Below are 23315 nucleotides of genomic sequence, written 5' to 3' on the forward strand. Positions count from 1 at the left end.
AACACCCTTGCCCTGCCCCACCCATTCCCTGAGGCCCCACCCCTGCCGTGTCTCTCACCCCCTCCCTCTGTCGCTCGCCCTCCCTTACCCTCACTCACTTATTTTCACCAGGCTGGGGCAGGGGGTTGGGGTGAGGGCTCCAAGTTGGGGTCAGAAATGAGGGGTTCAGGGTGTGGGAAGGGGCTCCAGGCTGGGGCAGGGGGTTGGGGTACAGGAGGTGGTGAGGGCTCTGGCTCAGGTGTGGGGCCAGGGGTGAGGAGTTTGGGGTGCAGGAGGGGGCTCTGGGCTGGGGTCAAGGAGTTCAGAGTGTGGGAGGGGGTGTGGGCTCTGGGAGGGAGTTTAGGTGCAGGAGGGGGTGTGGGCAGGGGCAGTGTGCAGCAGAGCCCTCTGGCTGCCTCTACGCCTAGGAGCCTGAGGGACCTGCTGTCTTCTCCTGGGAGCCGCCTGAGGTAAGCACTGCTCAGAGCCCACACCCCAAACCCTCTTCCGTGCCCCAACCCCCTTTAATGACCACAAGCTGTAAAGTTTTACATTTTAATCAAAAAATATGATCCCCTTTCCCAAGCACTATAATGAGGCATTGTCTCAGAAGGAAATGCCCCTGCTTTTCCCACAGTATTATGTGTTTTTCCTTGGAGAGTGTCTATCCAAATTCTGCCTAGACCTGGCCTCTGCTTAACATTGAGTTCCAGTGCAAACACTGCCTAAAGCAGTGTGACAGTCTTAAGAAAGACATTCAAAGTAAGGACCTTCACCCCATGAAGTATCTCAAGGACAAATGTGCCTCTGCTTGATGAAGATTCAAAAAGGCTGCTGACTTTGCTGATTTTTCTCAGCAAGTATCCAGGGAACTCCTCTGTTAACAGTAAAATGTCTGAACTTCGGTTGTGTGGATTTGGGGAGCTATGTGGACAATAGCTGGGTTGTGACCCAGTTTCCTGTAAGCCCTTACATGATTAATGAATTGTAATCACTAGTTTTTAATGGCTACTGAAGGACATTTTTAAGGGGAAATAAAACAGAATATTATGATTTGAGTGTGGGGCACGTGTCTTATTAATGGAATCTGAGGCAAAAATATCTGTTCCACGGTGTAGCTACTGTGAGAGGACTTCATAGAACATAGCACTCTATATGGTATTGGTGACACTATATACACCTGCACTGGAGAGTGGTGCATAACTGTGTGGCAATGTGGGGTTTCTGGGGAGATGAGATTAAAGATTAATTTCCATGCTGTTCTGACACAATGAGACAAAGCCAGGAGCAAGCGCTTGGTTTGCCATGTCATTTACACACAGCAAGGAGTTGGGATGATATTTCCCCTTTTCTATCCCCGTATAAGAAATGTGTTGCTTTTAAAGCATGGACTTTCTTCCCACCCACGTGCCCATCCTCACTTCTTGTTCAATCCCAGAGAAGCCATAATGCTGAATCGGACACCACCACTATCTCTATGGCAATGAGTTATGATCTTACAAATGCAGGTTTACCACTTCAGCATGAGATTGAGCAGGAGAAGAGAAACTGACAGTCTTCATGGGGGTAGCCTCTCAGCTCTATTGACTTCAATAGAGTTACCTGAATTTACAGCTGCTGAGGATTTGGCCCATCTATCCCTGGCACTGTGCAGTACGCTCCATGGCTGTGCAGGTTACTGGCAGACACAGCTGTGCTTTTGTGAGTCTGAGGGGAATTAGATTAGTGGGAGGACTTCATGCAGAGCTGTATTAATGCAGAACTCAGACTGTGCACAAACAAGAAAATGCTAGTTTAATTCACATTGATTACCTGTGAAACCCAGGATGGGAGCTGAGAGCCTTTGCTATGGTGTCTTTCATTAGCTGGTATATAATTTGGGCCATGTGAATGCATGAACAGTTGGGCACAATTTAGCTCCTCCTAGATTATTGAGAGTTGGCGTCTGTGCAACGGTTGTAAATTTGGAGTAACTCCACTGACTGCAGCGGAAACTCACCAGGTTAACTCTGGTGTAAATCAGTTGAGAATGTGGCCTAAAATGTTTTCAAATTTCCAATCAGGTCTCAGGTTAGATCTATGCTCTCTAAGTCATGAGGTATTAATATTCCCTCTAAGTAATTTGTGAGCAAATGAACTCACAATACAATATTTTTTGTAGATCTCAGAGTATTCTATTAATTTACAGGGGTAAATTCAGTTAGTAGAATCCATGATTTTTTTTAAAAAATCAGTTTATTTAAACTCATGTTACCCATTCCTAAAAAGAGAAGCCAATCTAGTTCTGAATATTTGGTGACAATGCTGGTAAACTGCAAGGTGGGGGTTAATTATAGTTTTTCATGTTTCTACAAAAATGACTTTCACAAAGAAATAGTTTTTCATACCTACAGCAGAAATTTGTCACCATGGTAATGTTTTGAATTTGGAGGGGTTCTGCAGGCAAAGATAATGTGGCTGCTGCTTCAGGATTTTTTATCCAAGTTGTTGTTTTTTTCTTCTACTTTTTGAACTGCTGTGTGGTTCTAAAGCACTGGACAGTGATCTCCATAAATGGACCAGTGTGAGGCCTTAGAATTAACCTCTCTCTTTTTTCTTTTTCCCCCCTTTTTTTTCTTTCTTTCTTTTAAAGAAAAGGTGTTTTAAATTTTGGGTAACTTCCTCCTTTAGTCGTCTGTCTCCATGTGTCTTCAGCAGCCACTCAAACATGACAGCAGCCCAGGGGGCACTGCAGGACTGTTTTGCTTAGGTTCTTGTGATGTCACCACCTGTTGCCAGGGAAACATAGAATCTCGAACTTGGGTCCCAGCAGCTGAGCCTTGGAGCAAATGTTTTTCAGTTATCGGTTTTAATATTAAAATGTCTTTGTCACATTTAAGTCACCATATAATTCTGACTGATTTGGGGTCTTAAACAGGTTTCTCTCTCTCTCTCTCTCTTTCTCTCTCTCTCTCTGTGTATGTGTGTATATGAAATTTGTTGTTCAGCTTTTAAAAAACTAAAAATATTAAAAACAAGCAACCTCCCCCAAAACACTGTCAATACAATTTTTATTACTGAGATGTGGCTAATTGCCACCTTGACCACAATATGTTGTTAATTTATATTGCATTGCACTCCTTCCTGCTACCATCAGTCTCTCTTTAGATTGTGAGAAGAATAGTCTTGAGGTTAAGGCACTAGACTAGGACTCAGGAGATTTAGGCTCAGCTATTCTGTCATGACCCACAGGTCCAAATCCAGGCCTGCAGGGTATATGGGAGCAGCCATGCACCAACCCTCCACTTGACAGCCAGCTGACAGCTGCTTACCTGGGACCCATAAAGCCCAGCCCCAGTATGAGGATCTGCCCCGGGGTCTGATTGGTGGAGTCCCAGAACAACTGATTGACCTGCTGGCTCTATTTAAACCAGCAACAGGAACCTGTCTGAACAACTGGGCTCTACCCTGCTCTGGACTGTGTGCCTCCTGCTCCTTGATTTCCTGGCTTCCTGGCCTGGCTTGACTCCTGGCATCTGACCTTTGATTCCTGACCTCCAGTTTGGCTCCTGCCACTGACACTGTGGTACCCTGATCTGGCTTGACTCTGGTTCCTGACTCATTGTTCTGATCTCCAATTTCTATCCTGCGTCTGTCCTCCCGATATCATGACCCAACTCAACTCCTGTGTTACGACTGTGGACTCTGGCTCTGACTACAAGGTTTGGCTGCCCATGACCTGGCTGTGACATGTTGACTTTGCCACAGCCTCCCCGTGTGACCTTGGACAAATCACTCAATCCCTCTATGCTTCAACTCCCAGTCTGTAAAATGGGAATACTAATACTACTTTTCTTCCACCCTTGGTCTGTCTTGTCCATTTACATCACAAGTATTTTGGGATAGAGACTAAGTATTTGTACAGTGCCAAGCGGAGGGGCACGCTGATGTCAGTTGGGCCTCTGCATGAGTGACTGTATTACTAATAAATAATGACAATAGCGAGTATTGCAGGGCAAGGACAATAGCTTTTTCATTTGGGAAGCTCCTAGCACATTGTGGGTGCAATTACAAACACTAGACTACTTTCCATAGCTATATATCCACACCTATACTTGTACTGATGCAAACACTCAGACCCTTCTTTTCTTTCTCTCATCCAGACTAAATGATGAGCGACTGGTGTGGAGGAAACAAGAAGCTGGCCTCAGCTTTCATCTGATTTGGCGCTCGTGTAGACGTACCTGCACTGCTGTACTCTACCTAGCTTGCTAAAAATAGAAGTGAGGATGTCGCAGTTCAGGCTACACAAGCCTGCATGAACCCCAGGGGTCAGTCTTCCCTTGTGCAGCTGGTGCTGAAGCCTGCACTATGAGGTCCACACTGCTATTTTTAATGAGCTAGCTAGAGTGCTGATACACCTACATGAGCTCCATTCACACCCCCAGCTGTATATCCTTAGAGAATCCTATTTAAACATGCTGGAAATGTGTTCAAGCATGGTTTTCTAATAGGGTAGAAGCCCAGGGCAGACAGGATCCCAGACGTCAGCCTCAATCTCCAGACCTTTCTTGGTTAACTTTTTGCCCCATGAACCTTTGCTCTCTGACATTTTCAAAGTAACTATTCAATAAGGTGAGTGAGGAGACTGTCTTGGCTAACAGCCACTTGGTCTGCAGGTGTCTGGAACTATTCAATGAACACTGGGGGTGGGGGGTGGGAAACACAAAGCTACCACAGCAATAGTAAATGCAAGTAAGGGTTGCAAAATTATGGGGTACACTTACTTATGTAGGCACATCACTGCCCTCTGCCACGTATGATCGGCCTTTCCAAGCATGCATCATTTTAAAGATCTTTCTTTCTGGTATCTGCAAGGAGGTTATATGCTCTATAGCTAATGGCAGCTGGAGGAAATCTTCCTTTAGGACAGTGTTCCGGAGCCAAAGTGTGGGAGCTCTGTTTTCCATTGCCTCATGCATGGGATTAAGCTGGCTTCCATATATATGTGGTATGCAGCTGCCCATCACTGTACTATGCCACTAAGGGCTTGCCTACTATGGTAGAGTTCTTTGGAAGCCTGGGAGTGTGAGGGAAGGGAGTCACAAAATAGCTGTGGTCACAGCCTTCTGCATCCACCATCTGACCTCTTTTTCCCCATCCACTCCTCTCCCTTTAAGGGCAAAATCGCATGCAAAGGGAGAAGGCTCAGCACACACAGAGGTGTGGGCAGCCAGCACTTCTGCATCTTTCACTGCCTTTCCCCCTTTCTGCCTGCAAGCTTTCTTCTCCCACAGTGACTTGTTCTTAATGGTAACAGGTGACCCTCAAATGGGGTTTGGTTAGGAAAAGTTCCCCAAAGTTCAGACTTTACCCAAATTGTCCCTGCCTCTTGGGTTTGTAGGATTGGGCAGTGTGATGGAGCATACACAGCCTATACCAGGCAAGAAGGGGTTAAAGAGCAGCTTTGGGTTCAAGCAGCACCCCTGCCCCCTCACACCTCTGAAGCATGTCAGTCTTGGTAGAGAAGACTTTAAAAGGAAGAAGCTCAATTCCAGAGGCCCCAGCCTCAGCAGGAAGACAGGCTTCTCCTCAGCTCCTGGAGAGGAGCATAAGGGCGGGGGGGATAGCTCAGTGGTTTGAGCATTGGTCTGCTAAACCCAGGGTTGTGAGTTTAATCCTTGAGAGGGCCATTTAGGGATGGGGCAAAAAAAATTGGTGATTGTACCTGCTTTGAGCAGGGGGTTGGACTAAATGATCTCTTGAGGTCCCTTCCAACTCTGACAGTCTATGGCAGAGAGCCAAGCTACCTCAGGTTGAGTGTGCACACAAAGCAGATGGCTGGAGGTTCTGGGTATGATTGAAATGCTGGAACTGCTCTTCATTTCTGTTAATTTTGTTTCTTTTCCTTTGTTACCTTAAGGACTGAGACTCGGGCTGGGCCCTGGGTCAGACTCCTGCTGAGAGTACGAATCCCTGAGGAGAAGGTGAATACGTTGTAGGAAGTATCCCAGGGAAGAAGTAAGAGTTGTGTGACCAGACAGACCTTAACCTTTTGCCACAAAGGATCCCTGGGCTGGAATCCAGGGTAGAGGGAGAGACTGGATTCCCTTACAGCCTCAGTGGAAGGTCTAGCCAGAAGACCCCAAACACAAGGGGCCAAAACAACTATTGGGTTTCAACCTGATGCAAGGGCCCGGGGCTATTGCTGAAAACCCTGGTTTACCCTGAAAGGGGTGAGACCAAAGGTGGCCTGGCCAAAGGTCTGAATCACAGAGCAAAAGGGGACCACTTGAGGACCTGGGTGGCAGGACTAAAGAACAAAACCTTGCAATGCTGCTTCTAGCCACACGATGTTGTAGCAGCTGGTGAGTCACTTTACCACAGGCAGGAAAACTCAGGGGAACAGATGCCCCACTTCCAGGTAGGCTGCAAATATCACAAGAACAGCCTCTCTGTGAGTTATCTTGGGGGCCCTTGAAACCAGAAAGCGCAGTGGCAGCCGTGGAAATGAAGAACGCTAAGTTAAAAAGTCACCTGAACTTTTTTTGAGCCACCTAAAAGATTTGGGGCTCAAGCTGAAGGGAGGAACAAAGGTTCTGCTGGGCTCCTGTTACATTCAAACTACTTAGTTCTTTCCTTTGAACCCCATCTCATCTATGAAGCCAAATCATATGTGTTTTCAGCAGGCTGTAAGCTTGTGTTTCTCCCACGACCCTGCTGGCTCATAAGTATTATTTCTGGAGGTCTAGTTTCCACAGTAACAAGCAATTACCATTGTTCCTTGGACTGGCAAAGTTACCACCAGCAACGCAGAGGGAGATGCATTCCTCTCTATATTGGGATAAAATACCTTCACATGTCTTGCTAGTCACTGAATGCCAGTCCTGATGCAGGTCCCTTGCCATTTGTACACCCCACCCCATCTGCTGCTCTCATAGTATCAAAGATTGGTAATGCTGTCAAACAATCTAAACTCTTCTTCCTTTGGTCTGTATCTATGCTGGCGAAAACAGGACCAGCAATTCACCAGAGGAGAGGTTTCCCAGGGGTAGCACTGGTGGGAACATTAATGTCATAAGTTGCGGGCATTTTTATCCACCATGTTGCTTAACCCTGTTCTGAGTAGTGTTAGATAAAAACATACACACCCTATTTACCCTACAGCTTCCACCATTGTGCAGTACAGTGGAGCCCACACGTAAATTACTAGCCCAGTTTTTGCCAGTGTAAGCAAGGCTCTGAAGTGTAACCAGAGTTTCTTCTACATATAGTGCCTTAATACCCCCCTCCAAAGGTGAGTGTGTAGGTTGTGTTCAGCTTCACCAATCATTCCTTCCCCAATGTCTCCTCCCTTTAACTACTCCTCCAAATTGATTAATTTGTACTGCATTTTAAACCGCTTAATATACATCTTAATTTTCAGGTGGGTGTCAGAAACTGGGAAGATAAGAAGAAAAGGAGTACTTGTGGCACCTTAGAGACTAACCAATTTATTTGAGCATAAGCTTTCGTGAGCTACAGCTCACTTCATCATCTGATGAAGTGAGCTGTAGCTCACGAAAGCTTATGCTCAAATAAATTGGTTAGTCTCTAAGGTGCCACAAGTACTCCTTTTCTTCTTGCGAATACAGACTAACACGGCTGTTACTGTGAAACCTGGGAAGATAAGGTGGCTAGGAAGCTGATGGGAGCAGGTTGGGCTGAGGGGGAGGGGGGCAGACAGTGGGAGGCTGACTGAAGGTGTTGAGTTAGATTTTTGGGGATGGAGGGACATTTCCTGGCTCTCAGCGGTTGTAGTTTTTGGCTGCCAACTTCCACATTTCTGGAAGAGTATGAGGTACTGCTAAGAAATCTTAACTCATCTTTAACAATGTGTTTTGCTAGAGAATATATATATATAGTCATTTAGTTGGCCAAATGACAAGTCAGGGGTGTTGGAGGGGGAACATGGCAACTTGTGACAAGTATTTAAAAGGTGTAACTCTGAAGAGGACAAAGAGTTTTGTGCAGGAAGGATCGTGCAGGGGATGTAACAAAGAAAGGGAATATTTAGGTTATCAGGAGACATTTCCTAATGCTGAGATCTATTAGACTGTGGAATAGTCTCCCAAAGGAAGGAGTGGAAACCCCTTTACTCCAGATTATGAAACCAGACTGACTAGAGCACTGGGAACAGCCCTGTATTGGCTGGGGTGTGGAGGTGAAAATGAACAAGATGTGACCCACCACAAGCTTTTGTTTCTAGTTTCTGTGGTGAATTAAATCAATTTCTCCTGCCTTAGACAGTTGCTGCCTACACATTGCTTCAGCAACCCTTGAGAAAATGGAAGCCAAGGATAAACAGACTCTCCTCTGTTTAAAAAAGGAGGTTCAGAAAAGAGATGGGCAGAAGCACAAGGCACCACTGGATTCTTGAGTCTTCTTGTTGCCTGATGTCCCTCCAGGGGCAAGAAATGAAGATGAATGAAGGACTCAAATGCAAATAAGATGATCACTCCAAGGGATCACCACACCTTTTTTTCACAAGGCAGTCATGGTTTTGAAGGGTCTATTCCACAAGATAGGCTTGTGGGATATTAGAAGGCCCAAAAGTTTGCTTTGGGGACTTATGTGACTTCATGATGTGACCCAAAATCAGTCCCAGGGGAGACAGTTGAGAAGGGTGGCAATGCTGAAGAGTTCTCTAATGGGAAGCAGTTTTTTCTGATTCAGCAGGCTTCCCCTTCTCTTGGTGTCATATGCTACCCACTCCTTAGACTTTGGTTTGCACCATGCCCTGGAATAAAAAAGTTCTCTTGTTCTTCAGAGTTGGAACCCAGAAATATATTTGTCTGCAAGGTGATAAATACAGGTGCTAGGTGGATTCACAATTACAAGTCGCTTTTATATGTAATATGCCCCATCTGAACAGATTTTCCTCATTTCAAAAATAAAACAGGCCACTATTCCTTGCATTTAAGCTTCCAGATACTCACTGGCATCCCACTTTTCCATCAGGAAATTCCTCTAGTCAGCTGGGCTGGGTGCTGTAATGGACAGCAGCCAGTAGGTGGAGCTATTGGGCTGCAATTTCACTACAGCATCTCAAGCATCTAATAAAACAGTAGAAATGCTTTTCCTTCAGGGAAGTCAGCCCCCCTGCCCCGGCCCCTTGATGGTCACATACTGGAGGAGAAAGACAGACAGGCCTTGGTGTGGGGAGGGGTGGAGTGAGAGAAGGGAGGGTGTGTGTCCATCTGTCACATGGTAGGTTTCCTCCTCACCATATGTGATATGGGGTTAGGGTGAAGAGAAACAGACCTGTGTAGTACTCAGGTGTGGTGTGGCTGCAAGGCTACAATCTGGCTGATGTCCTCTTTCATTTTTGGGGTGGGTGGGTGAAGGAGGAAATGCTCCTGGCTGGGCTGGTTTAGAAACCTCAACTTCTCTGACAGGAGATAAGAAAGTGGCTTGAAGGGTGTCTACAACAAAATCCCCTGATGTTGAGAGGTTTTTATGGCCAGTGATGAGTGCTGGTAGATCCAATAGAGGTAAGGCATGTGCTGTATTTAGGACAAAAGCTTTAGAGATCACCTTTAAAACAATTCAAAAATTGGTTGGTGGGAGGGGGGTGAGGGTGTGTCACAGGCTGTTGTTAGAGCTGGTTGAAACTTGGAATGTCTGTTTCATGCCACATTTTGCCATTTCAAAGTTTGTTTTCGTTCCAAATTGAAACAAAAATGAGTTTTTAAAAACTTCCCGTGAAATGAAAATTTTAAAAATATTTTGAAAAAATTGGAAATTATTTTAAAAGTCCAAAAATATTTTGAAATTACTTTTTATTATTTTTACATTATTTCATGATATCTCAGTAGCAATAGTGCATAGTATGACATGTCATGTTTTCAGTATCCTAGAAAAATGATTCCTGGCTGATTTAAGAATATTGAAAACAGCAGCTCCTCTAATGCTTATTTTCTTTTCTTGTTCAAAGTGTCAAACTGTTTCATTACTACACACAAAGGCAACACTTTGATCTAGAAAATAAGTTAAGATATTTCAATCAATACTAAATAGCAGCTGCCTTTAATGACATAAGTCAAAATATTTTATTTTATTTTTTTGTCATTAATTTCTATTGATTGGCTTAGTTTGCAGCAAGGTATTGAATATTAGGAAAAACTTTCTAACTATAAGGATACTTAAGCATTGAAACAGGTTACCTGGGGATTCCACAACCCCCCTATCATTGGAGGTTTTTAGGAGGAGGTTGGACAAACACTTTCCAGGGATGGTTTAGATATACTTTGTCTGCCTCAGTGCAGGGGGCTGGACTATTTGACTTTGGAGGTACTTTCCAGTCCTCCATTTCTATGATTTTCTAATATGTTGTATAATATGTCATATTGTGTCCTACTAATACTGACGTGTCATGAAATAACATAAAAATTAACATAATATTTTTGAAATGAACATTTGGTTGTAAAATGAAATTTAATTTTTTTTCCTACACAAAATTTTCTAAAATGAAAATAAATTCACTTGGAATTGTTTTCATGGGAAATATCATTAAAATGGATATGGTTTTTGTGAAAAAAATCAATGTTGTCAAAATGGCATTTTCCAATAGAAAACTGTTTTGATGAAAATTTTCCAACCAGCTCTAGCTATCATTACACTCTCCTCACGCATCCCCAATGCGGGGAAGAGGGGTCAGGGAGGTTATTAGATTATTTTTCCTCTTTCTAAGCGCAATAACTTAAAGTGCTCCATAGCAGTTCTGCAGATAGATGCACAATTGTGAGACATCAATGTGAATTGTAAATCTCTTCTGTCAGTCAGCTCCCTTTCCCCTCCGCATACGTAATCTGGAGCTCCACAATGCCTGCACAGACAGACATGCCTTTGCAAGGCTGGCTTCTAGAGACAGGATGCATGTTACAGCCTCCTTTACTTGTTCTTGATGGTAGCAACGTCACATGGAGTTTCAGTTTACAGTTCACTATGTCTCCCTTCCTACCACTGAGATGCAGGCAGCTTTGAGTTGAAACACAGCAACTATTAAATGCCACAAAGACGGTAGTAAATTCACAGAAAAGCAATAAGAATGAGTAAAGGGCCGTAAGAACTGACTTGTGATGAAATATTAAAGATATAGGGCTTGCTGTGATGTTCTTTGTAAGGCATGCAACAATTTTTTTGCATGCCAGCCGTGACCCTGCATGCAAGGTCATGCTGTGTAGAGGACACCATTTTGTTCTATATATGTGATCAGGGGCTGGAGGGAATCATCCCAGATCCAGTTGAACAATGCACAGCCAGTCAGGCATGCATTGCATACATAGACAGCACACCCCAAATATAAAGAATGTATAGCATGGCTATTAGGGGTGTAGGATAACTTTCTACTAATAGTTGAAAGGTATAAATTCCATGGAGGGGGAGGAATTGTTGAGGATGGTAGAAATATAACATTTACATGTAGGGAGAACAGCAGGAAAAATTTCCTAAACCGTGAATTTATCTATTCCATGGTCTAATAAAAAGAAAAGGAGGACTTGTGCCACCTTAGAGACTAACAAATTTATTTGAGCATAAGCTTTCTTGAGCTACAGTGCATCCGATGAAGTGAGCTGTAGCTCACGAAAGCTTATGCTCAAATAAATTTGTTAGTCTCTAAGGTGGCACAAGTCCTCCTTTTCTTTTTATTAGACAATGAAATAGATTCCCCGGGAAGTGGTGGACGCTCCACTGCTTCAGTCATTTTAAACTGGACAAAGCATTAGAAATATACCCTAGAAAACAGTCATACAGTGGCAGGATGGGAGAATAGAAAAGATGTAACCAAAGGTATGTATCTATCCCCATTTTCTGTGATTCTGTGACAAAGAGTGGAGGGAGGGCACTGGCGTCTGATGGTGGGGCTTGTGCATGAGTTAGCATTAGAGCAGAACTGCGATGGGGGAGTGAAAAATTGAAAGAAACTAGTGTTCTCCTTTCTTAGCATGAATGTGTTCAGACTGGAGGAGAGAAAGCTAGGAAGATCTAGAACAAATAAGTGGCATGAAGGGGTATGTATAAGATATAAAGGGGTCAGATACAAAGGGGACTGGGAGAAGTTGGAATCAGTGTTTGAGTTGTTTAGTGACTGGCAGCTGCAAGCTGGCATCCAGGGATCGGAAACTGCTGAGCATCTGCTGTGCAATCACCTACTTCTTTGAGTTAAGAGATGTGGAGGGGAGGTCACCAGACACTATTACTGAAAATTCAACTAATAAACAAGAAGCAACTGCAAAGGTTTCTTCAGTTTCCTCATAAACAACTCAAGTTGCATAGCAACAATACACTGCAGTATCCTTGGCGTGGCAGACGCTTCTATACTCCCCGTCTTTGGCACAGTATAGATCTCGACATGGCGCTGCTAGACCATTTATAGGCTCAGTTGCTGGAGCTCTGCACCTTACAGAATAAACCTCTACAATGCATCCCCAAGGGCCCATGACCTCTAATATACCCAGTGTCTGAAGCTCTGACCCATCATAGTGTAATGACCTTGCAGCGTGCTGCCCACCTCCCCTGGCATCCACAGTCCTTACAGTTCTCTGCCTTATAGCATCAGCATCCTGCAGGGTATTTCCCAGCCTGGTGATATCTCCAGGCTTTGGAGCACAAGTACCAGTCAGTGTAACCAAACTGTAGTATGCTGCCAGTCTCTGGAGCACTGACTGCTCCTAATGTAACTACACTGTGGTGTGCTTCCTGTCCCCCTTATATCCTCTTTTTGCTTGCTCATATTGTTTAACACCCTCCCCTCCTTCCATGTTTTTCAATATAGACTATTTTCAATATGCAAGAGGACTGGATGGGATTTTGGAACCTACTAATGTCATCGCCACATTGGTCATAGGTGTTTGCTTATAGGAGCTAAAGTTGTCACTAACTTAGTGTGGCAGTCACGTAAGATTTTTTATAGCAGAGGTAGGGGTGGAGTACCTGACAAAGGCCTCACAGACTAGATTTCCTGTCAGGAAGAATTAAGAGTGTCTGACCCAGCCCAGTTCACCAAAACATCGGTGTGACCATGGCGATAAAATCACTGTCTTAGTCTGAACAGGTTAGGAGCAGTGGTGGTGGAATGTGACTCCAATTTCCCCCCTCTCCTGTTGGAGGCCTACAAAAATTCTCTGTGTGTGGACTGCAATCTTTTATTTATTATAATGCCCTTCTTCCTGAAAGATCCCAGAATGCCTCACAAGGGTGCACATCATAGTACCTCATAAATACAGCCGCCTCTGCCATGGAGGACAGGCAGTCCCTCTGTATACCAGTGCGCGTGGGACATTTTAAATAAGGAAACCTCTTTCCAGGTCATGTTGACAGAGGCTCACAACACCAGGGCAAGGGGTATGGAAATGAATGCTTTTTTTGTGGATTTTTTACACTGGATTACCAGGGGTCTTCCTGGTGGCCAGTTTAAGGTGGGAGCGCTCAGTGCTAACACTAGCACTGCATCCCTCTTTCTAAACAGTGTAACGTGATAAACTAGACCAGTCTTTTCAAAATCACTACCCCTAATTATGATCAGGTAAATAAACCTGTGGAGGGCAGGCTAATAGTGCCCATAACTTCAGGACTGTGTAAGGGACTTATTCAGCCTCAGTAAATCATTTGTTTCAAGGTTCTGTTCAGTGTCTAGAGCAGTCCTTTGAGCAGCCTCCAGCATGCCTAGATACTACACTGAGAGACATGACTTAAAATCATAGCTAGATAGAATGTCTCCCTGTGACGGGGCACGCTACACACTGCTGGAATGACACCTCCTCCTGGCCATTCTGGGGATTAGCTTTGGGAGGCCCAATGCCCCTTCCTGGGGTTGCACACTGCTCCTCTGTCTCTCACTCTCAGTCCACAGCCCCTCTCTTGCTCCAGGAGCTGCTGCTCTCTCTTTGTGACTCAGACCTCCAGTAAGGTCACTTGGCATGTATTCCCCTTCTGCTGTACCAAAGTCCTTCCACACAATTGGTCTCAGGCAGTCTTCCCTGGCATTGCCCTGATGGTTCCACTTCCCCAATGGCCAGTAGGAAACCCAGGCCTGTCCTCTATACTACTGAGCTCCATAGCCTCAAACACTACTCCCAAGGAGCAACTGCAGACTACTTCCCTGAAGCCCCCCCCCGTTGCCAGCTTCCTGGCTTTATAAGCCCAGCCCAGCTCCTTCCCCAGTTGTACATCATCAGCAAATTAGGCCTTAGCACTCCCTGGCTGTCCTCCAGGTGCAGCCTGTAGGTTAATTGGCCTAATTCACCCCTTCAAGTCTTGTGTGGGGTAGACACCCCATCATATTCTCTTACTGAGTATTCAGGAATCAGCACTAGAAGATGGCCTAAATCAACAGATGGAATTATCTCTGTGGGTTCACTCACTGCAAAGGGATCTGACAGCTCTGGAGAATCATCTGACAAAATTAAAATTCATTCCAATGAAAAGAAATCCAACCCTCTCTAACAAAGTAGGAGCAAGAGGTATTTACTTCAGTCTGTGCTATTCTCACTTTTTCTTGAGCGTCTTTCCCTTGAACATGATCGTCTGGATATAAAATTCCTAAGGGCTTAATTCTGAGGTGCCATTCTGCTCCTTTCCATCTGAGTTTTGGATTGATCTTCCTTTCTCTTGAGAATGGGGAATGGGGGAAGTCAGGCCATCAGGGATCTAGCAATGATTGGAATGGTCATTACATGCACTCGAAAAAATCCACTGCTATCTGCAAACTTTAAAAATCTCTCCTCCGCACTGTTATCAGAAAGGACTTATACTAGAACTCTGGTGAGCAAGCAGATGTTACCCTTCTGTGACTACACTGCTTATGTGTTTTGACAACCTGGCTCCTTCAATGAAGCAGTCAATCATTAGTTTTAGGTGGCATCCTCCAGACTGGAAAGATCTGCACCAGCTTTCTGCCACCTATTTGAAAATAGATAACAAATTTTTCAGCTTGCTCTTTCTCACACAGTTGTTGGCTCCTTTTATGGGAGCCTGGGTCCAGACTACCCATGAGGAGCTAATTTAAGGGCAATAAGCTTATCTAGGCAGTTAATTGAATAATGAGCATGTGAGCCCAGAGGCGCCATCTTTCTGAGTTGTGGGGGGTGCTTGACCCCCTGCTCCACCCCAGGCCCCGCAACCGCTCCATCCCTTCCCCCAAGTCCCCACCCCCGCTCTGCCTCTTCCCACCCCACCCTGGCTCTTCCTGTCCCGTTCCTCCCCCGAGCACATGCCACTCTCACTCCTCCCCTTTCCCTAGTGCCTCCTGCACACCACAGAACAGCTAGCGGGTAGGAGGCACTGGCGGGGAAGGGGAGGAGTTGATTGGCAGGGCCCACTGGTAGGCAGGTGGGAGGCTGGCTCTGGAGGAGGAGCTGATGGAGAGAGGCTGCTGGTGCACCCACAGAGTCAGCGCCTATGTCTGAACCTGATAAAAAGCCATCAGGGCTCAACTGCAGGGAGGTGCTCACAAAGAGAGATGCTCTTCTAAGGGAGCAGAGATCCTAGAGACCACAGGCCCCAATGAGGAGAATGGTTGTGTACCCCTCCACCCTAAGCCATGGGGAGAGACTACAGACTAGAGAGGTCAAGATGAGGCCCCAAGGAGGAGGGTTATGCACCCCCTGAACCCAAGGGGAAAGACTTTATTTCAAGGTTATTTGGCTTTAACAAAGTAGAACACTAGCAGGGGAATTTCGGTCTTGCACCCTTTTGGATTGTGTTGAGTTCTTCGGGGCCCTGAGAGAAAGGAAACTGGGGCAGGGAGTGCCTGCAGCACCACACTAGGCCAGCAGGGGGTGCTACAGCACAACTGGTAGCAGCAGTGGGATTCTGAGACGTCTCCTCCCATCAAGGAGAAGTGATGGAGCAGCATGACATAGAGATCTTCCTCAGCTGGGCGATATTTACCCGCCCATGTCAGTATATGGAGGGGCAGCCGTGGCTGTGGAAGTTCCAACTCCAGGTCTAGGGAGTGCTAAAGCAGCAGCAGAGGCCTGTTGAGGAGGCTCTGTAATGGGAAAGTGTTGATCGTCATTGCCACTGAAAGGAAAGAAGGCGCAGGGCCTGACTAGCAGTATGTATTGACTGTGAAGAAATGGGACACGCAGGATTGGTTTGTCCCTATGTGAACAATGATTGTAAGCCTGGCCTGGTTGCATTGAGCACCAAAGGAACCAGGGAGAATCAGGCTGTCAGAAACACTCTGCTACAAACTCCTGGGGCCCAAGCTATTGTGTCATCTGAACAAAAGACTGTGGGGACCCAGTTTGGGGCAAGGAAGAGAGATGCTGTAGGGCCAGTCTATTTTGCCTGCGGGGAGAATGGACACATAGAATGGTGTTGTCCTGCTAGAAATTTCTACTTTGGGAGGATGAACTATAATTATGAGGAAGTGCGAGCCTGCAAGAATAGGTGAATATGCAGTAGTCCAGGAATAAGCCTGGGGATGTAAAATTAAAGGTAGGAGGACGGCCATGGATTCCAAATTCCCTTTGGGAGGGGAGGCACCCTGACACCACTTTCAGTCCTAGGGGGTGATAGCTTGTAGGACTTGAATAATTTGGTAAAGGGACCAGGACAGACCCAGGGACCAGAAGGAGTTCCACTCAAGAAGAGTTCAACCAACTTTCCTGAGGGACAACAGGATTCTGGGATTGAGCAGGCCAGAAAAAAGATGGAACTTGATTCAAGAGATCTGGAGGGCCGGGGAAATACTGGTAACAAGAGCTGTACTGTGCCTGTCAAACAATTCTATTAACTGCCTGGACAGGTGGAGGCTTTGTACCAGCAGCTGATGGCCAGAAAAAGATTCAGGAGACCCAGATCCAAGAAATGAGATGGAAATACTCCCAGGCTGTGAAGGGGCTGACTGCACAGTAGGCACAAACCAGGCAAATAAAAGTGGACTTTGAAAGGGCAAAGCAGGCAAATGTGTGAGCCTGGCCAATGAGATTACTATGCCTCTGGCTGGCAAAGGAAAGAAGAGACACAGGGAAGGACACACAGGGAAGGAAGAGACAGAATGGTAAGTGAGCTTGTAGAGTGGCTCAGGACAGCTGAGCCCATTGGAATGTAAGTCATATAAACCAGTGGATAAACTGGCGGACCTGGGAGCCCAACTGTAGATATCACAGGAGTACTGCAGGAAGAAATGTGCCAGAAACTGATCCTCATTACCAAAGTCCAAAAGATGGCGGATGAGAAGAATTGCTTCAAGGAGCAGATGTGTGAAGGAGTCAAGTTAAACCAAAATTCCGAGAAAGAGGTTTCCAACCTAACAGATAGACAGAAGGAATTGGAATATCTGCTTGTTCCAGAGAGAAAACGCTCTGCCTACTCCAAGGACAAGTGGGAACCTACTGAAATAGAAATACAGGAGCAGGAGAGAAAGACCCTGGCTTTGAGCAGAGCAACAGAGGAAGGTCTGCAACACAGGACTGCCTGGGGTGGGGGCAGGGCAGAAGGGGCAGCTTGCCCTGAGTTCCCCATTTGAGAGGATCCCCAAACTGAGTGGTGGTGTGACCTGGCGCACAGGGTTGCAGCACCACTCAAGTCTGGCCGTGTGACCCTGTGTGTCAGGTTGTGATGCCTGGAGAGGGGAGCCAGGAGCTGGGCCCAACCCTACAGAACTGGAGCTGCTGCTCTGGGGTGAGTGTGTGATGGGCTCGCTCTCCAACCCCCTCCTGTCTCCCATGGGGCCCCCACTCAGTGTTTTTTCATCCTTGGGGCTTTTTTTTGGAAGGGGCCCCGCGGTTTCAGATTTTGCCTTGTGAGGCCCTGTTGAAAAAAACAAAGACCTCTGTGTGGCCCTGCTGAAACAGAAGGTTGCAGGTTACCAAGATGGAAAAGGAGCTGGAGACTAAAACCACTTACAACATAGTGGAACCCAAGTCCTGGTCATGCCATAGTTTACTGAGAACAAGAACATTCCCCAGGATTTAGTAGATTTCCTGGTTGCTGCTCACCATAACGAAGCATTAGTCATTGTGAAACCCACCTTTTGGTTTAGGTCGGCTCTGGGGAAAAGTATGTCATGTGGTTGCTGGCCACTTTAACAGATGTCTGAGCTCAGGCTACTTGTGAGGCGCTAATTTAAGGGCAATGAGCCTATCTAGGCAGTTAATTGAATAATGAACACGTGAGCCTGGAAAAAGGCCCTCAGGGCTCAGTTGCATGGAGGTGCTCTCTCAGGGAGAAGCTCTCCTAAGGGAGAGGAGCTCGTAGAGACCACAGGCCCCAAGGAGAAGGGGCTGTGCAACCCTCTGAGCCCAAGGGAAGAGACTTTATATCAAGTTTATTTGTATTTAATAAAGTAGAACCCCAACAAGGGAATTTTGTCTTGAACCCATTTGGACGGTGTGGAGTTTTTAAGAGGCCCTTGAGAGAAAGGAAACTGAGGCAGTGAGTGCTTGTAGTGTCACACTAGGTCATAAGGGGGTGCTACAGGGCAGTCATACCCTGCAAAATTCTTGTAATAGTTAACAGAATTCAAGCCACCACTTTGTCATGGATCTCCTATTGCTGACTTAAAGATGACTAGTCTGGACTCTGGACTCTGTGACCATGAGTTGGTTGAGTTCAGGATCCTGACGCAGGGAAGAAAGGTAAGCAGCAGGATACGGACCCTGGACTTCAGGAAAGCAGACTTCGACTCCCTCAGGGAACAGATGGCCAGGATCCCCTGTCCTGGGGAAGGGAGTCCAGGAGAGCTGGCTGTATTTCAAGGAATCCCTGTTGAGGTTACAGGGACAAACCATCCCGATGAGTCGAAAGAATAGTAAATATGGCAGGCGACCAGCTTGGCTTAATGGTGAAATCCTAGCGGATCTTAAACATAAAAAAGAAGCTTACAAGAAGTGGAAGGTTGGACATATGACCAGGGAAGAGTATAAAAATATTGCTCGGGCATGTAGGAAAGATATCAGGAGGGCCAAATCGCACCTGGAGTTGCAGCTAGCAAGAGATGTCAAGAGTAACAAGAAGGGTTTCTTCAGGTATGTTGGCAACAAGAAGAAAGCCAAGGAAAGTGTGGGCCCCTTACTGAATGAGGGAGGCAACCTAGTGACAGAGGATGTGGAAAAAGCTAATGTACTCAATGCTTTTTTTGCCTCTGTTTTCACTAACAAGGTCAGCTCCCAGACTGCTGCGCTGGGCATCACAAAATGGGGAAGAGATGGCCAGCCCTCTGTGGAGATAGAGGTGGTTAGGGACTATTTAGAAAAGCTGGACGTGCACAAGTCCATGGGGCCGGACGAGTTGCATCCGAGAGTGCTGAAGGAATTGGCGGCTGTGATTGCAGAGCCCTTGGCCATTATCTTTGAAAACTCGTGGCGAACGGGGGAAGTCCCGGATGACTGGAAAAAGGCTAATGTAGTGCCAATCTTTAAAAAAGGGAAGAAGGAGGATCCTGGGAACTACAGGTCAGTCAGCCTCACCTCAGTCCCTGGAAAAATCATGGAGCAGGTCCTCAAAGAATCAATCCTGAAGCACTTACATGAGAGGAAAGTGATCAGGAACAGTCAGCATGGATTCACCAAGGGAAGGTCATGCCTGACTAATCTAATCACCTTTTATGATGAGATTACTGGTTCTGTGGATGAAGGGAAAGCAGTGGATGTATTGTTTCTTGACTTTAGCAAAGCTTTTGACACGGTCTCCCACAGTATTCTTGTCAGCAAGTTAAGGAAGTATGGGCTGGATGAATGCACTATAAGGTGGGTAGAAAGCTGGCTAGATTGTCGGGCTCAACGGGTAGTGATCAATGGCTCCATGTCTAGTTGGCAGCCGGTGTCAAGTGGAGTGCCCCAGGGGTCAGTCCTGGGGCCGGTTTTGTTCAATATCTTCATAAATGATCTGGAGGATGGTGTGGATTGCACTCTCAGCAAATTTGCGGATGATACTAAACTGGGAGGAGTGGTAGATACGCTGGAGGGGAGGGATAGGATACAGAAGGACCTAGACAAATTGGAAGTTTGGGCCAAAAGAAATCTGATGAGGTTCAATAAGGATAAGTGCAGGGTCCTACACTTAGGATGGAAGAATCCAATGCACCGCTACAGACTAGGGACCGAATGGCTAGGTAGCAGTTCTGCGGAAAAGGACCTGGGGTGACAGTGGACGAGAAGCTGGATAGGAGTCAACAGTGTGCCCTTGTTGCCAAGAAGGCCAATGGCATTTTGGGATGTATAAGTAGGGGCATAGTGAGCAGATCGAGGGACGTGATCATTCCCCTCTATTCGACACTGGTGAGGCCTCATCTGGAGTACTGTGTCCAGTTTTGGGCCCCACACTACAAGAAGGATGTGGATAAATTGGAGAGAGTCCAGCGAAGGGCATCAAAAATGATTAGGGGTCTAGAGCACATGACTTATGAGGAGAGGCTGAGGGAGCTGGGATTGTTTAGTCTGCAGAAGAGAAGAATGAGGGGGGATTTGATAGCTGCTTTCAACTACCTGAAAGGGGGTTCCAAAGAGGATGGCTCTAGACTGTTCTCAATGGTAGCAGATGACAGAACGAGGAGTAATGGTCTCAAGTTGCAATGGGGGAGGTTTAGATTGGATATTAGGAAAAACTTTTTCACTAAGAGGGTGGTGAAACACTGGAATGCGTTACCTAGGGAGGTGGTAGAATCTCCTTCCTTAGAGGTTTTTAAGGTCAGGATTGACAAAGCCCTGGCTGGGATGATTTAACTGGGAATTGGTCCTGCTTCGAGCAGGGGGTTGGACTAGATGACCTTCTGGGGTCCCTTCCAACCCTGATATTCTATGATTCTATGATTCTATGACTCCTTTATTATCAGAGCTTGTGCTATAGTGAGATCTCTTACAACCTCTCAGTATCATTTCATAGAGGTCTCAGACTTTGCCTCTGCTAGCTAGCCATCTGTGCAGTGGCACAACTTGACTGGTAGTCTCTTGTTTTACTCTGATGCCTTGAAGGCAGTTTTCTGAAAGTTTGAGTAGGGCTGGGTAAGTATTGCAAAAAGTTGTGAAAATATTCATTTGAGTTTTTAAAAATCAATTTGCTTCAGCCATGGCTTAGTTTCCCTTAGTATTCAAGGGACTAAGTTTTACTGGCACACAAGGTCACAGAAAGCAAATATCAAAGTGGCACATGTGTAATTACAAAAATGGAATTTTAAATTTACACACACAAATATTTTTAGTTTGGTGCACTCAGGGAATAGAAACATCACCATGTAACTTATCTGACCAATCAGACCTAAGTCCCACAGATCAAATTTTGAATATTCACCAGTGGTTTTATTGATGCTATTATGAGGCCTCTGACTTGGATAATAGCCTCTGTACCTGGTCACTGTGGTGAGATCAGATCACTGACTTTCTTGTCACACTTTGAACCAGGCTGGTTGCCTGTCTACAAAAGCACGTGAGAGTGTGTGTGGTTATTTCCTCTTCAGACATCTATTACCCACTTAAAAATAAATTGCTGCTACTCAAGAGCTTCTTCCTCAGCTTATGTCCTGGCCTGTTTCTCTCTCTCTGTACCATGGACTCACCCTGAGGTTGTCCTCCAGGGCACCTCTGCTTTTGGGACTCCTGATTCCTGGCTATCTCCTCTCCCCCACATCTCTTTTTCATGGGTTGGAGGCCATGTTCTCCAAGTGTTCCCTCAGGAAAGACCCTCCTCTGGGCTCAGACTTACTGTACATCTCCCCACTGGCTCTCTCTGCCTTCCCCCCACCCTTTCTTTTTCTTTTGTGAGAGCTCTCTGTTCCACTAGGACTTTACGTCTATACTACGAAAGTACTCCAATTTTACAGAAGTCGATTTTTGGGAACAGACTGTATAAAGTCGAATGCATGCGCCCACACTAAGCACATTAATTCGGCGGTGTGCATCCACAGTACTGTGGCAAGCATCGATATTCCAAGCAGTGCACTGTGGGTAGCTATCCCACAGTTCCCACAGTCCCCGCTGCCCATTGGAATTCTGGGCTGAGCTCCCAATGCCTGATGGGGCCAAATATTTGTTGTGGGTAGTTATGGGTAAATGTCGTCAGTCAACCCTCCCTCCCTCCGTGAAAACAACAGCAGACAATCATTTTGTGCCCTTTTCCCTGGATTGCCTGAGCAGACACCATAGCATGGCAAGCATGGAGCCCGTTCAGCTCACCGCAGCAGTTACAACCATTGTAAACACCTTGCGCATTATCGTGCAGTTTATGCAGAACCAGCACCTGAAAAACCAGGCGAGGAGGTGATGGCAGCGCAGTGATGAGGACATGAACACAGATTTCTCTAAAACCATGGTCCACAGCAATTTGGAGATCATGGTGTTACTGGGGCAGGCTTATGCTGTGGAATGCTGATTCTGGGCCCAGGAAACAAGCACAGAGTGGTGGGACTGCACAGTGTTGTAGGTTTGGGATGATTCCCAGTGGCTCCGAAACTTTTGCATGTGTAAGGGCACTTTCATGGAACTTTGTGACTTGCTTTCCCCTGCCCTGAAGCACAAGAATACCAAGATGAGAGCAGCCCTCACAGTTCACAAGCGAGTGGCAATAGCCCTCTGGAAGCTTACAATGCCAGACAGCTACCAGTCAGTCGGTAATCAATTTGGAGTGGGCAAATCTGTTGTGGGGGTTGCTGTGATGCAAGTATCCCTTTGGGGGGAGGGATAGCTCAGTGGTTTGAGCATTAGCCTGCTAAACCCAGGGTTGGGAGTTCAATCCTTGAGGGGGCCATTTAGGGATCCGGGGCAAAAATTGGGGATTGGTCCTGCTTTGAGCAGGGGGTTGGACTAGATGACCTCCTGAGGTCCCTTCCAACCTTGATATTCTATGACTAAGTAGCCAACGCAATTATTGAGCTGCTGCTATCAAAGGTAGTGACTCTGGGAAATGTGCAGGTCATACTAGATGGCTTTGCTGCAATGGGATTCCCTGTGGTGCGGCTATAGACGGAACGCATATCCCTATCTTGGCACCGGACCACCAGGCAACCAGTATATAAACCGCAAGGGGTACTTTTCAATGGTGCTGCAAGCACTGGTGGATCACAAGGGACGTTTCACCAACATCAACGTGGGATGGCACGGAAAGGTTCATGATGCTCACGTCTTCAGGAACTCTGGTCTGTTTAAATGGCTGCAGGAAGGGATTTACTTCCCAGACCAGAAAATAACTGTTGGGGATGCTGAAATGCCTATAGTTATCCTTGGGGACCCAGCCTACCCCTTAATGCCCTGACTCATGAAGCCATACACAGGCACCCCGGACAGTAGTAAGGAGCTGTTCAACTATAGGCTGAGCAAGTGCAGAATGGTGGTAGAGTATGCACTTGGATGTTTAAAGGGTCGCTGGTGCAGTTT

General features: G+C 46.2%; 1 long non-coding RNA gene across 2 annotated transcripts; it reads left to right on the plus strand.

Annotated features, from left to right (window-relative positions):
- The first annotated feature begins 357 nt into the window (after positions 1-357).
- Positions 358-8850, plus strand: LOC122462253. 2 transcript variants are annotated; one of them, XR_006284702.1, is made up of 3 exons: positions 358-449; positions 5882-5945; positions 8244-8850. It is a non-coding gene; the product is annotated as an uncharacterized LOC122462253 (long non-coding RNA). The 2 variants fall into 2 exon arrangements; XR_006284701.1 differs by lacking the exon at positions 358-449 and adding an exon at positions 1970-3680.
- The last annotated feature ends 14465 nt before the right edge of the window (positions 8851-23315 follow it).

The sequence above is a fragment of the Chelonia mydas genome, chromosome 1 (assembly GCF_015237465.2).
Source record: "Chelonia mydas isolate rCheMyd1 chromosome 1, rCheMyd1.pri.v2, whole genome shotgun sequence".
NCBI lineage: Eukaryota > Metazoa > Chordata > Testudines > Cheloniidae > Chelonia > Chelonia mydas.